The sequence below is a fragment of the Perissodus microlepis genome, chromosome 12 (genome assembly GCF_051167445.1).
Source record: "Perissodus microlepis isolate ML-2025 ecotype Zambia chromosome 12, ASM5116744v1, whole genome shotgun sequence".
Taxonomy (NCBI): domain Eukaryota; kingdom Metazoa; phylum Chordata; class Actinopteri; order Cichliformes; family Cichlidae; genus Perissodus; species Perissodus microlepis.
In genome coordinates this window covers 35,890,184-35,903,799 of record NC_140472.1, presented here as the reverse complement: position 1 = coordinate 35,903,799, position 13,616 = coordinate 35,890,184, and the positions used below count along the sequence as shown (strand labels likewise).

Below are 13,616 nucleotides of genomic sequence, written 5' to 3'. Positions count from 1 at the left end.
ATGACCCAAAATGAGCAGAGGTCAGAGGTCATTGGTTCCTCAGACTTCTGTAGGACTGGAAGTGTTTTTGTCGCCCTCTGGTGGCGTTCAGGTAGAATGCAGGTGAAGGTGTTTCCTGACTGTGACCCTGCAGCTGCGCCCATGTTTCCCCGCCTGTGTTTAGTTTTTAACTTTGTGCAACAGTTTCCTGTCCTTCGTGCAAACTCGACACATGTAAACATTAATACGTTTGATTTAAAAAGTTAAAAAATCATTTTGGCTCTTTGATTTCAGCCTTTTGTTCTTTGTGATGTGGATCAGAGTCACAGCAGGTCGTGCGCTGGCGTTGTTGAAGAACATGTTTCAGTCTGAGGGGGAAACGAAGCTCAGCCCGACGGGTCTGATCCAGCGTGATACGGGCACGTGTTCGGCCTGAGCGCAGCGGGCACGTCGGGATGATGAACGCTTTAATCATGGCGCTGATCCGGCTGCAGCTCGGCCGAACTGTGAGACGAGAGCAGGACGATGATGATGAAGAGGCGTCGGTGTGAACACTGACTCTGGACGAGGGCTAAACCCGACCGAGCGAGGACTCGTCCCCCCTCCCTCCCGTGTTTCGGTTCCTTCAGTTTGTGCATCTTGGACTTCGCCGCTCTTTAATTCTTCTTTTCATTACGCGCCCGTCAGCACAAGTCCGAGGTCTGGATCAGAACCGAGGTCGATCATAAACGAGCGGTGGATCGTTTCAGTCGTGGAATCGAGTTTCCTGAACTTCGGACTAAACAGTTTGCTCAGTTCGACCACTGACGAGGTTTTTATGGCTTATTATTATTTTCCTGTGTGGCTCGTTAGAGGACACGCCCCACTGTGACGCTCAGTACGGAGGCGTGGCCTGAACTCCCGCTGAGACGTTTGAGACGTGGATGCTTCAGGTTTGTGGACTTTGTGACGCCTGTTACTAAAACCAAAACTGTAAAATGTTTGAGATGAACTGTTTGGAAGCTGGAATAAACAAAAATGTCGGCCTTTACGCTGAAACATTGACGCGTCTGTTTGTCGTCAGTCTGTGCTCAGTTTAGCGTCAGCATCACGTTTCAGTGCTCGCTGAAAATCAGCCGATTGATTTGTACAGTAAACTCAGCTGATGTAACAGAGCTGCAGGTTCTCCGGCTACGTGGAGGTGTTAACCCTGACCCCCGACACGCGAGCAGGAACGAGCATCGTTGTTTGATCGATTTGATTCACTGGAGAAAACTTCAAAGTGCATTCTGGGTAAAATTTGAAGGTTCATATCGGGCTGCTTAGAACAGGCCACAGCAGAGGGAAGGTCTCCCTGCTGGATCAGGATCAACACGGCTCAGTGGCGCGCTGGTCGATGCTTCAGATCGACGCCCAAAGATGCTTTTCAGCGTTTGAAAGTAAACATTTCCACATCTTCTTAAAGTTACTGCACAAAACAGCTGAATGTGATGGAGTCACTGCTCCATGACGTGATCTCAATTTGTAAAAATATTTACTGTCGAACAAGAAGGACAAACTTTTCTCTGTAACCTGTTTAAATAATCGAATCTTTGTTTTTAAACACTAAGTTTTTGGTTTTAAATGAACTTTTAGGGTTGTAGATGAAAAGTGAAGCTGCGATGTGACTTCTCGTGTTGTAAGGAGGCTGAAACCAGCAGCGCTGCTTTGGTCATCGTAACATTAAACAGGTTTATAAGTTTTAACACTGTTTTATTCTAAAGTAAGAAGGTTTTTTTTATTGTACATCAGAGGATTTTAACAGCTGTAAATGTGTAATTATGTTACAATAGGTTTGAGTATAAAACAGCTGACACGTCAAACACAACCTGCACATCCATCAAATAATGTGACTGTGGACGCTGCATAATACCAACAACACTGATTCATTTCATTAGTCTTATAAGAAATTAAAGGTTTTCAGTACTAATTGTATCTGTACTATCCCGTGGAACCACTAAATTATTCCAGAAGTATTACAACAACAACCATATTTTTTTAAATAGTTTTTAAAATATTTAAAAATATCAGAAAATATTTAATATTTTTAAAGTACTAGAAATTGAAAAACGGTTTCCTGTCAGGTTGACGTGTTTAAACGTGTCCATGAATGACGTTAAAGCCTGAGCTCTGTGTCGAGTCAGGCACCACCTCGTGCTTCGGTTTATCTCAAACATGCTTTTTAATCTGCAGCTTAACCAGCTGATACCACCAAATGACCACCAGGGGGCAGGGCTCGACCTGAGTCGTCGCCTCCATCCCGATTGGTCCGTTCAGCCTCATCGTCTCCTCTGAGCACACAGCTTTGACCCCACACAGATGTGTACTTCATTTACATTTGAGAACAGAAAGCAGTCGTGTACGATCAGAAACAGAATCTTTTTACTTCCAAGGATTCACATTAAAGTTGTTTTGGTCAATAAATGTTTTTAAATCTGAGTAAAATGATTGTATTTCTCTTTTGAGCTCCACAAAACTTCATCTTCTCAGAAGACGTTTTTTAAGCACAGCGAGCCAACGAACGCAGGAGGTTGTTGATGAGGTGAATCAGCCGCTGCAGGCTGCAGAGGTGAAGGCGGCTCAATTTTGCAATGTCGAGTTTCTCATTTTCAGTTTCAGACAGCAGCACAGCGCTGCAGCTGCAGCTGGACTCGTCTGCCACGAAGTCCTGCTGCGTGTGGTTTAACATTGTCCTGCTGAAAATAGAGGCTGTCAATGAAAAAGAGCTTTTCCGCACATAGCTGCTGAGTGTCTACGTTATCTCTGAGCTCCTAGACTGACGTTTATTATTTTACAAGCTGTCGTTTTTGTCCCTTTACATCAGAGGCCACCACCAGGGTGATGGAGAAACGACATGAGTAGACGGTCCAGGCGTGTCAAGGTTTGCGCTCATATTTTTCTTAAGATGGTGCATTTTCCAGTTTAAACCGTTTACAGGATAAATGAATAAAATATTTATTTATGAGAAAATTGAGCTCTGTTTTTATTGACATATTTACACACAGCGCGGCCACATGTTCGTACTTTCACTTTTTAAATGTCTGCCCCGCTTCAAGTCCCTGCATGTTATCTACACGTAGTGTTCAGACGCGTTCGGGCACATCAGCTCAGCCATCTGCTTCACAGGTCCGAGTGCTGCTACGACTCCAAGCTTCATTCTGTGATATCTCAGGTGTTTACAGAGACACAGTTAAGTTTGTTAGTATCTGAATAACGACACTGTTGATGACTCTGCTCGTCACCACAGAGGATTTTAAACCAAAGTTTTTATTCATGTTTAAAAAACAAAGTCGAGCATTTTCAGAGTGTCAAAAGTAATTGGACAGTTGACTGACTGGCAGTTTAGTCATGTTTATGACAAAAGAAGCAGATATACTCAGACAACAGACCAAAGGTGTGAAAAACGCATGAAGCCAAGGTTCCATAGTACCGGACTGACGGGAGGAGAGAAACAGCCAATGATCTGAAGGAAACCACGTCATGTGACCAACATGGTGGAGCCAGTGTTACAGTGCAGATGGATAATGACCCAAAAAACGTAGATCGTTCACCTGATGAAACTGGTTCAGCTGTTTTAATCTGACTGTTGTCCTGATGAATGTTTCTGATTGTCAGACTCTTCCTGTGTTGGTGCTACTGCAGCTACAAACAGCAGCAGGCTAGAACAGGCCCTGCGATCTTTGTGCATGCAGAGTCGGTCGCCTCGGACAAACAGATCGTCTTCACACTCTCAGCTTCTCACAAGATCACAAATGCATGCTGCGTTCAAGTGGCAGTGGACAAATGATTATTAATGTTTATTTTAATGAGAAAATGAACAGGCAGAGGTGGAACAACAGTCAGATGACAGCCAGATATCAGACATTAACCTGCACTGATGCAGATGTTTGAAGGAGAGCGATCGGCATACACGATCTGTGTAACATGATTCTGTATCAGTGATTTGGTGGCTCAGTGATGGTCTGGGAGGCAAATCCATGGAGGGAAGTACAGACAGATCTCTACAGGCTAGATAACACCACCCTGACTGCCATTAGGTACGGAGATGAAATCCTCCACTCACTGCAGACTCTACGTTGGTGCACACTAACGCCCGGCCTCATGTGGACAGAGTTTGCAGGCACTTCCTGGAGGATAAATGAATATCACTGACTGGCCCCAAAGCCCGCCTGACCTAAATCCAACAGAGCACCTCATTATGTTTCTGTCGACCTGACACCATCAGGTTGGACCTCAGACTGTCCAGGAACTCAGTGATGCCTTGTCCAGACCTGGGAGGAGCCCCCCAGGACACCACAGGTCGTCTCATTAGAAGCAGGCCCTGGTGTCATCGGGCACACACACCATCACGTGGGGGCCAAACAAACAACAGAGAACCGTTTTGAGTTGGTCACATGACATTTCAGGGAAATAAACGAGCCACTTTTTTCTCTTCGGTCTTCGGCGTGTTGTGAATTCAGCTCCTTGTATCTGATCTGACGTGTTTGTAAAGTGAACAGTGCAGATTTTAAACTTCAGCTTCACAGATCTTTCAGATTGTTTTGAGCTATGATGGTAGATCCCGTTATCCCTCCCAATGACCATGATCACGACTGCCATTCATTCTCTATATACGCCATATGCTCGCATTGGTTACTGCTATAGCGTAGGACTCAGACCACTGGCACAGTATAGTCTCTGTCATAGTGCGTAGACTGTTCACTACTATAGTCTGTTAAGTAACTTCCACTACTGTAGATATGTTCATAGGACTCTGTAGATCTGTTTACCTCACACTGCTACATCTGTACGTTTGTCTCTAGTACATCCAAGTGACGAAACGTTTCTTCCATTGAAAACACGACGTCCAGATGAACAGAATCTGTATAGTTACCCCTATCTGTACAGAATCGGTTCTTATTGCACCTACTGCTCTTGCAGTTCTGATCAGATGCAAACTGTATTTTGTTACCATGTATTTATACATGTGTAAAGACAATAAAGTTGAATCCTCAACCACTCAAACAGCGGGGCCTGACCTAACCCATGAAAAGCAAAGATGAGCTGTGCAGTTCTTAGCTTCTGATTGGCTGTACAGCCCATCCTCACGAGCACTTTCTTATCATCAGAGGGACAAAGAGACAAGAAGCAGACGCTGTGTGTGTCAGAGCCAATGACTGTATAAAAGATGGACGACGCGACCCCGCCTCCTCCCATTGTGTAAAAATGAAGGCAAAATACCCCGCTTGTGGAGGCTGCCATGTTGCAAATTTGGGTGGAGCGACTGTGTAACGCTCCCGCCCACACACCCGTTGGACGTGACCGCAAACACGCCCCTCTACACTTTTTACGTAGCCCGGCGGCTCGAGTTTTTTGCTGGTTTACCGCGACTGACGACTCGTTTAATTAAGGTAAATACAACCATGTCACTGTTATAAAAAAGAAACACAGCTTATCATCTCATAGTTCTAAAATCGCTCTGTTGTTAATTCGTTTGCTAGATTAGCCGCTAGCATACGCACTGTGTTGGAGGCTTGTTGCTAGCTAGTTAGCGATGCTACACACCTGCTACTCTAATAGTCTGTGTTATTGAAGGATTCAGCACTTCTTATGTTTTTTTTAATCCATTTTTAGACAGCGATGAGATCATCTGCACACTCTACAGAAGCCCAGAGTTACTGTTAATATCAAAAATATAATGCTGTCCTTTGAGATTTTAACATAAGACTGTGAGTGTCATGGATCTAAAACTGTTTAAATCTCTACATCCTGGTAACATGGAGACTTTAAAAACATCAGCAGAACGTTTCAGTAATGTAGTCTAATGTGTTCTTTTCATTTAATAATAGAGTCCATATTATATCAACAGCTACATTCACCCTGGGGAGAAACTAGTGAGGGAGACCATCAGGACCAAGCTGGGTTTCTGGGTCCAGAGGTTTGGAGAAACTTCTTCCCTTTCTTTCATCACAGCTGTCCTGTGCCAGAAGTTCTGTTGACCCACTGAAAGAGGCTTCATTTAAGAAACACCAGGAACACTGAAGCTCATCGCATTGATCAAGCAGGACTCATGATCTTCACCAGCAGCTCCCTCACAGGGAAATCTTCAGAGCTCCTCCGTAGGCCCGCCCCAGGAGATGGATAAACCCAGCATTTCATGAACACTGTGATGGAGACCTTTGGTTTGAGTAATGTTATAAATACTCGGATACTCCCCAGAGGCTCCGGACTTTTACATAAAGATGTCATATTCAGTCCTGTAGAAAGTTATATATTTAAAAATATGTGATCCTCTCTGGTTACTCTGGTGTGAATAACTCTGCATCACTTCATGGTAAATAACACACTATCTGCAAAAAACTGTGAAAGAACTCCAGATCACAAGTTTGTAGTTCAACATACAAGTGACGACCTTTGACCTTCATCAGGTTTTATTTAATTGTGTCAGAGAAAATCTCATATGCTCTTCATGCAGCTGAGTACATCAAGTGTTTAAAACAGAAGCTGTGCAGGTCTGAGATACAAACTGAGGTCCTGTTAATGCTGATATATAGTGACACAGTTACATGAGCGATTAATCCTTTTGTTTTTTTGTCTTTAACTTTATCAATAAAGCTGCAGCTTTCACTACAGCACATGTGGTACTTTAACCTTTGTACTGTTTTCATCAGTTCATTTTGCAGTTAACATGTGAACATGTTGGATGATCTGTCTGCTGTCACTGGGTGGTGCTGAGGTCTGAATCTGAGGGCAGCTCCTGTATTCACAAAGACAACAGAACCATCAAACTCAGATATAAATTTTATCCCTCAAAATTGAAACAAAGCTGATTCTTCTGTCCTCACACACTCAGGATCTGAAGTTGTCTCTTACATTTTTTCAGTATTACAGTACACTACAGTACTTTAATCCATAGTTCCTGATTAATGAGTTACTGAAGTACAAGCTTTTAAAAAAATGTTACTGTCTTTACAGATGTGGCAAGAGACTGAAAACATGCTGTTTGCACATATTTAATATTCAACTCTGCACAGGAGCTGAAGCAGGATGCAGCCTGTTGCTTTTACAGTATAATACTTGTAATAAAAGTACAGTAACAGTAATTAGTGACTGAGCAGCCCGGGGCGTTTCTCTTGATTTCTTTAGTAAATTCATTCACCTGCACAGCTAAACGAACCCTGACAGCCGAGTCCTCATCTTAGCTAGCTAGGTCTCAGGACCGAGCTAAGGACGGTAGTTACGGATTAGCTTACAAACACGTTTAACTTACCGAAAGTGCAGCGGGGCCTCGGGTCCTTCTGTCGGGTAGTCCAGTTTACTGAAGAACACCTCAGGCTGTCAGGTTAAAACACTCGGTCGTGTTTTCGTAGCGTAAACACTGGTCCTCCTCTCAGAGCCTACGCTCTATCTGCTATTCCCGAACAGAGATACGCAAGTTTCTCCGTGACTGCAGCTGTCAGTCAAAGCTGCTATGATGACGTTTCACCCCAATTTAACATCACCGCGGTAGGAATTAGAATCAGACTTATGGGAGAGGAGACCCCTTGGACATCAATCAGCGTGATGAGAACTATTGAAAACAAAAGAAAGAATCTTTGGAAAAAAATGATCTGAGGAGAATAAATTTATTTCAGTCTGACCCCAGTCCCATCCCCTAACATGGAGGAGGCGGGGTTTATGACCTATACTGCAGCCAGACACCAGGGGGCGATAGAGATGTTTTGGCTTGATTTTTGGGGAGCTGTCGCGTCGTCCATGTTTTATACAGTCATTGGTCAGAGCGAGCAGAGCTGCTCAGGAAACAGGTAAAGCACACACACCTGCTCAAACTTATTTAGATGAATCAGTTTGTTGCTCCTGTTTTTAATCTCAGAGTCTAAATTTCTTTGTGTCTGCTTTACCTTTGAGCTGCGTTTGTGTTGTGATTCTCTTTATTATGACAGATTGATTTTGGTCATTACTTCCTTTAAATACAGCAGATTTGCAGAGTGCAGAGTGAGAAACTGCTACTGTGTGTTAACTTTTTCCATTTGATGTGCGTGATGATGCTGAATCGTGGTTTATAATGTTCATATGTACTTTAATGTAATGACTGCAGTGAATGAGCAGCGACATAAAAATAAGGTTATTACATAATGAACTCTTTGTCCTCTGAAGAGATAATATGACAGATTTGATTTAAACTGATTTGATGAAAATTTTTACACACTGATTATTTTTCATATTTTTACTGAAACTATTTATATAGTTTTGGTATATTGGTATTTTTCTGAGGAGTGTGTGTGTGTGTGTGTGTGTGTGTGTGTGAGAGAGAGACAGAATACAAGTACAGATGTTGATTCTTGCTGTTCTTCATCCTGTACAGATCATCATAAAGCAGAATAATATTAGTTTCAGCCTGTGGGCTTCAGAGCCGGCTGTTGTGAAATTCTCTGTCACATATGATTTGTCGCTGCCCATCGTTGCACAGCAGGCTGGAACAGGTCCTGGTCTTCACTTTAATTTACTGTCGATTGTATCGCATGATATGCAAAGATCATGTTTCACTTTGTGGAGACATCTCTTCATGGTCTCGACTCGTCATCACTGCCTGAAATAAAAGCTAGATGATGTAATCAGCATGTGAACACAGTTATAATCCAGGTGATGCAGCAGTCTGTAATTGTGTTCTAGGCTACGTCCACACCAATGCGTTTTTGCTGAAGCAGCGTTTTAAAAATGCTCACGAAAATGCATACATTTTAAAACGGTTGCAGTGTGGACAGCGAAAACAGAGACTTTTGAAAACAATGACACATTTTAGTCATGTGATGCAGTCATGTGACCTATTAAACTGAGATAGCGGAGGGCGTTACACAGCAGTTGTTTTGTTTGACAGCCCTATTAAAGATTAATATCAGTCTGTAGATGCTCCAGAGAGCTTTTCTTCAAATTCTTTAATTCTCACTGGCTTTTGCAACTTTGTACTTTTGTGTTACTCACAGCAACAACTCCACCTCATTGTGAGTCCATTTAAAAAAACTCGGTGCTTTTCCTCAAACTTTTGCCGCGAATTTTCAGTGAGCCAGAAAGTAAATAAACGGCAGAGAGAAATGAGGCAGGTCGAATCTTCTTGCGTTTCACGTAATATGAAAATGATCAGGTACAAAGACTGGACCAAAAGCAGCCAGTGTCAAAGAAGAACTTCAGAAAGCTGGAGAGCTTCTGACTCCTCTGAAGCAACGTAGAAAGAAATGAGAGGGGGCTCAAGACTTTTGCACAGTGCTTTACATTATTAACAAAATGAAAACATGACAAATTCTTGTGAAAATTTTTTCTTCAGTAATGTTTTTTGTATTGTTTGTTTTTCCACCAATGAGACACGCCCCTTTTTGGATGCCATCTTGGTTTTATTGCAGCTTTGGCCATCAGAGATTGAAAATGTGACGTCATTCAGGGGTAAAACCGCAAAGGATTCTGGGAACTCGTGGCAAGCGGTACTAGCGCAGACAGGCTTTCAATTGAAATCAGTTACACAGCGATAAAAAGAAACACAAAAATGGCAAGAAGCTGTTGTATTATTAACTGCAATAGCCGGTTGCATGACAGCCACGGGAAGCCGACGGGTAAAGAGATCGGTTGTTATCGGATTATGTCGTTGAAGAGAAATTGTTCGAGCCATGTTTCCGAAGTAACAAAGAGGCGACAGATGGCCTGTTCAGTGTTTTGTAGTAGTTAACACGTCATTTTTCATAACATAATTGGTGATATAGGTTACAAGCAAGTCTGGCGCTGAACAGAAATTGTCGCGCTATGCTCCTTTGTTTATTGTGCATAAATAGTGAATTGTCCTGACACAATATTGCGTTTCGCTTCTGTTATTACCATGGTACATTGACAAAAACATATACTTTTATTCACAGGATAAAACAGTTTTTTGTATCACTAATTGCCCAGTACGATTACAGCATACAGTATTATTGTCACTGCTACATTTCTGTAATGCGAACCAGAAATTATTTCCATTACTAAGTTGGGCAGCACGCTAACGTATTTTGTCCACTCTGTGTGCTCGTAAGGGTCTAACCCTTTCACTCGTTTGATTTTTTCCTCGTATCTTTTCTTTGACTTTTCATCAAGTCTGTCTTTGTACAGACCAGCATTGTTCTCCTTTGTTTTGTACATACCTTTTTGGGGGGCAAAGAAAAAGTCACGTGATTTTCGCGCATTGCATGCCGGGAACTCGTGGCAAAACAATCCAAGTACCGCATCAAATGCAAGCATTTGCAGCACCGCAAAACGTTCATTCTCCGGTTCCAATACCTTCTTGCTTTTTCTTTGCCCCCCAAAAAGATATGTACAAAACGAAGGAGAACAATGCCGGTCCGTACAAAGACAGACTTGATGAAAAGTCTAAGATACGAGGAAAAAATCAAAGGAGTGAAAGGCGTTCCCAGGCCAGCCGTGTCCTGGGTCTGCCCCGGGGCCTCCTGCCGGTGGGACATGCCTGGAACACCTCACGCAGGAGGCATCCTTGTCAGATGCCCGAACCACCTCAGCTGGCTCCTTTCGATGTGGAGGAGCAGCGGCTCTACTCTGAGCCTCTCCTGGATGGCCGAACTTCTCACCCTATCTCTAAGGGAGAGGCCAGCCACCCTTCGGAGGAAGCTCATTTCCGCCGCTTGTATCCACAATCTCGTTCTTACGGTCACTACCCACATTCAATTCAATTCAATTTAATTTTATTTATATAGCGCCAAATCACAACAAAAGTCGCCTCAAGGCGCTTCATAGATACAGAGAAAAACCCAACAATCATGTGACCCCCTATGAGCAAGCACTTTGGCGACAGTGGGAAGGAAAAGGTCCCCTTTTAACAGGAAGAAACCTCCGGCACAACCAGGCTCAGGGAGGGGCGGAGCCATCTGCTGTGATTGGTTGGGGTGAGAGAAGGAAGACAGGATAAAAGACATGCTGTGGAAGAGAGACAGAGATTAATAACAGATATGATTCAAAGCAGAGAGGTCTATTAACACATAGTGAGTGAGAAAGGTGACTGGAAAGGAAACACCCAGTGCATCATGGGAATCCCCCAGCAGCCTACGTCTATTGCAGCATAACTAAGGGAGGATTCAGGGTCACCTGGTCCAGCCCTAACTATATGCTTTAGCAAAAAGGAACGTTTGAAGCCTAATCTTGAAAGTAGAGATAGTGTCTGTCTCCCGAATCCAAACTGGAAGCTGGTTCCACAGAAGAGGGGCCTGAAAACTGAAGGCTCTGCCTCCCATTCTACTTTTAAATACTCTAGGAACAACAAGTAGGCCTGCAGTGTGAGAGCGAAGTGCTCTAATAGGGTGATATGGTACTACAAGGTCATTAAGATAAGATGGGGCCTGATTATTTAAGACCTTGTATGTGAGGAGCAGGATTTTGAATTCTGGATTTAACAGGAAGCCAATGAAGGGAAGCCAAAACAGGAGAAATCTGCTCTCTCTTTCTAGTCCCTGTCAGGACTCTTGCTGCAGCATTTTGGATTAACTGAAGGCTTTCCAGGGAGTTTTTAGGACTTCCTGATAATAATGAATTACAGTCGTCCAGCCTGGAAGTAATAAATGCATGAACTAGTTTTTCAGCGTCACTCTGAGACAGGATATTTCTAACTTTAGAGATGTTGCGCAAATGGAAGAAAGCAGTCTTACATATTTGTTTAATATGTGCGTTGAAGGACATGTCCTGGTCAAAAATGACTCCAAGGTTCCTCACAGCGTTACTGGAGGCCAAGGTAATGCCATCCAGAGTAAGAATCTGCTTAGATACCATATTTCTAAGATTTTCAGGGCCGAGTACAATAACCTCAGTTTTATCTGAATTAAGAAGCAGAAAGTTAGCGGCCATCCAGGTCTTTATGTCTTTAAGACATTCCTGCAGTTTAACTAATTGGTGTGTGTTATCTGGCTTCATGGACAGATAGAGCTGGGTGTCATCTGTATAGCAGTGAAAATGTATGATATGTCTTCTAATGATGCTGCCTAAGGGAAGCATGTATACTGTAAACAGAATTGGTCCTAGCACTGAACCCTGTGGAACTCCATAATTAACCTCAGTGTGTGAAGAGGACTCTCCATTTACATGCACAAACTGGAGTCTATTAGATAGATATGATACAAACCACTGCAGCACAGTACCTGTAATACCTACAGCATGTTCTAATCGCTCTAATAGGATATTATGGTCGACAGTATCAAACGCTGCACTGAGGTCTAGCAGGACAAGCACAGAGATGAGTCCACTGTCAGAGGCCATAAGAAGATCATTTGTAACCTTCACTAAAGCTGTTTCTGTGCTGTGATGAGCTCTGAAACCTGACTGAAACTCTTCAAATAAGCCATTCCTCTGCAGATGATCTGTTAGCTGTTTGACAACTACTCTTTCAAGGATGTTTGATATGAAAGGAAGGTTGGAGATTGGCCTATAATTAGCTAAGACTGCTGGGTCTAGAGATACTTTTTGAGTAAAGGTTTAACTACAGCCAGCTTGAAGGCCTGTGGTACATAGCTGATTATTAGAGATAGGTTGATCATATTTAAGATCGAAGAATTAATCAATGGCAGGACTTCTTTGAGCAGTTTTGTAGGAATGGGGTCTAAAAGACACGTTGATGGTTTGGAGGAAGTAATTATTGAAGTTAACTCAGAAAGATCAATTGGAGAAAAAGAGTCTAACTTAACATCAATGGTACTAAGAGTAGCTGTAGATAATATTACATCTGTGGGATGATTATTGGTAATTTTTTCTCTAATGGTTAAAATTTTATTTGTGAAGAAGTTCATGAAGTCATTACTAGTTAACGTTAAAGGGATGGTTGGCTCAAAAGAGCTCTGACTGTTTGTCAGCCTGGCTACAGTGCTGAAGAGAAACCTGGGGTTGTTCTTATTTTTCTTCAATCAGTGACGAATAGTAAGATGTTCTGGCTTTGCGGAGGGCTTTCTTATAAAGCAGCAAACTATTTCTCCAGGCTAAATGATGATCCTCTAAATTTGTGACACGCCATTTCCTCTCCAGCTTACGAGTCATCTGCTTTAGGCTACGAGTTTGAGAATTATACCACGGAGTCAGGTACTTCTGATTTGAGGCCTTAGTTTTCACAGGAGCTACAGTATCCAGAGTCGTACGTAGTGAGGAGGTAAAATTATTAACACATTATTAACACTGGCGCCACCTGACCACCACCAGTAGACAACGGGTGAAGTGTCTTGCCCAAGGACACAACGACCGAGAAACCAGTAATTATTTTATCTGAGCTCAGAACTAAATCAGATAAAAAGTCTGAGAAATCAGACAGAAACTCTGTGTAAGGCCCAGGTGGACGATAGATGATAACAAGTAAGACTGGTTTCTGAGTTTTACAGCTGGGGTGGACAAGGCTAAGCATCAGGCTTTCAAATGAATTAAAAGTCTGTCTGGGTCTTTGGTTGATTAATAGGCTGGTGTGAAAAATTGCTGCCACACCTCCCCCTTGGCCTGTGCTTCGAGATTTCTGGTAGTTAGAATGACTCGGGGGTGTTGATTCATTTAAACTAACATAATCATCCTGCTGTAACCAGGTTTCTGTGAGGCAGAGTAAATCGATCTGTTGATCAATTATTAAGTCATGTACTAAC

General features: G+C 42.8%; 1 protein-coding gene across 2 annotated transcripts in view; it reads left to right on the top strand.

Annotated features, from left to right (window-relative positions):
- Positions 1 to 1,023, top strand: part of LOC146376802 (phosphatidylinositol 3-kinase regulatory subunit alpha-like) — an 18,171-nt gene extending 17,148 nt beyond the window's left edge. For both annotated transcript variants that reach the window (XM_084945952.1, XM_084945953.1), the window contains one exon: positions 1 to 1,023. This exon is cut by the window's left edge and continues 604 nt beyond it. The gene's annotated coding sequence lies outside the window, so the exon portion shown is untranslated.
- The last annotated feature ends 12,593 nt before the right edge of the window (positions 1,024 to 13,616 follow it).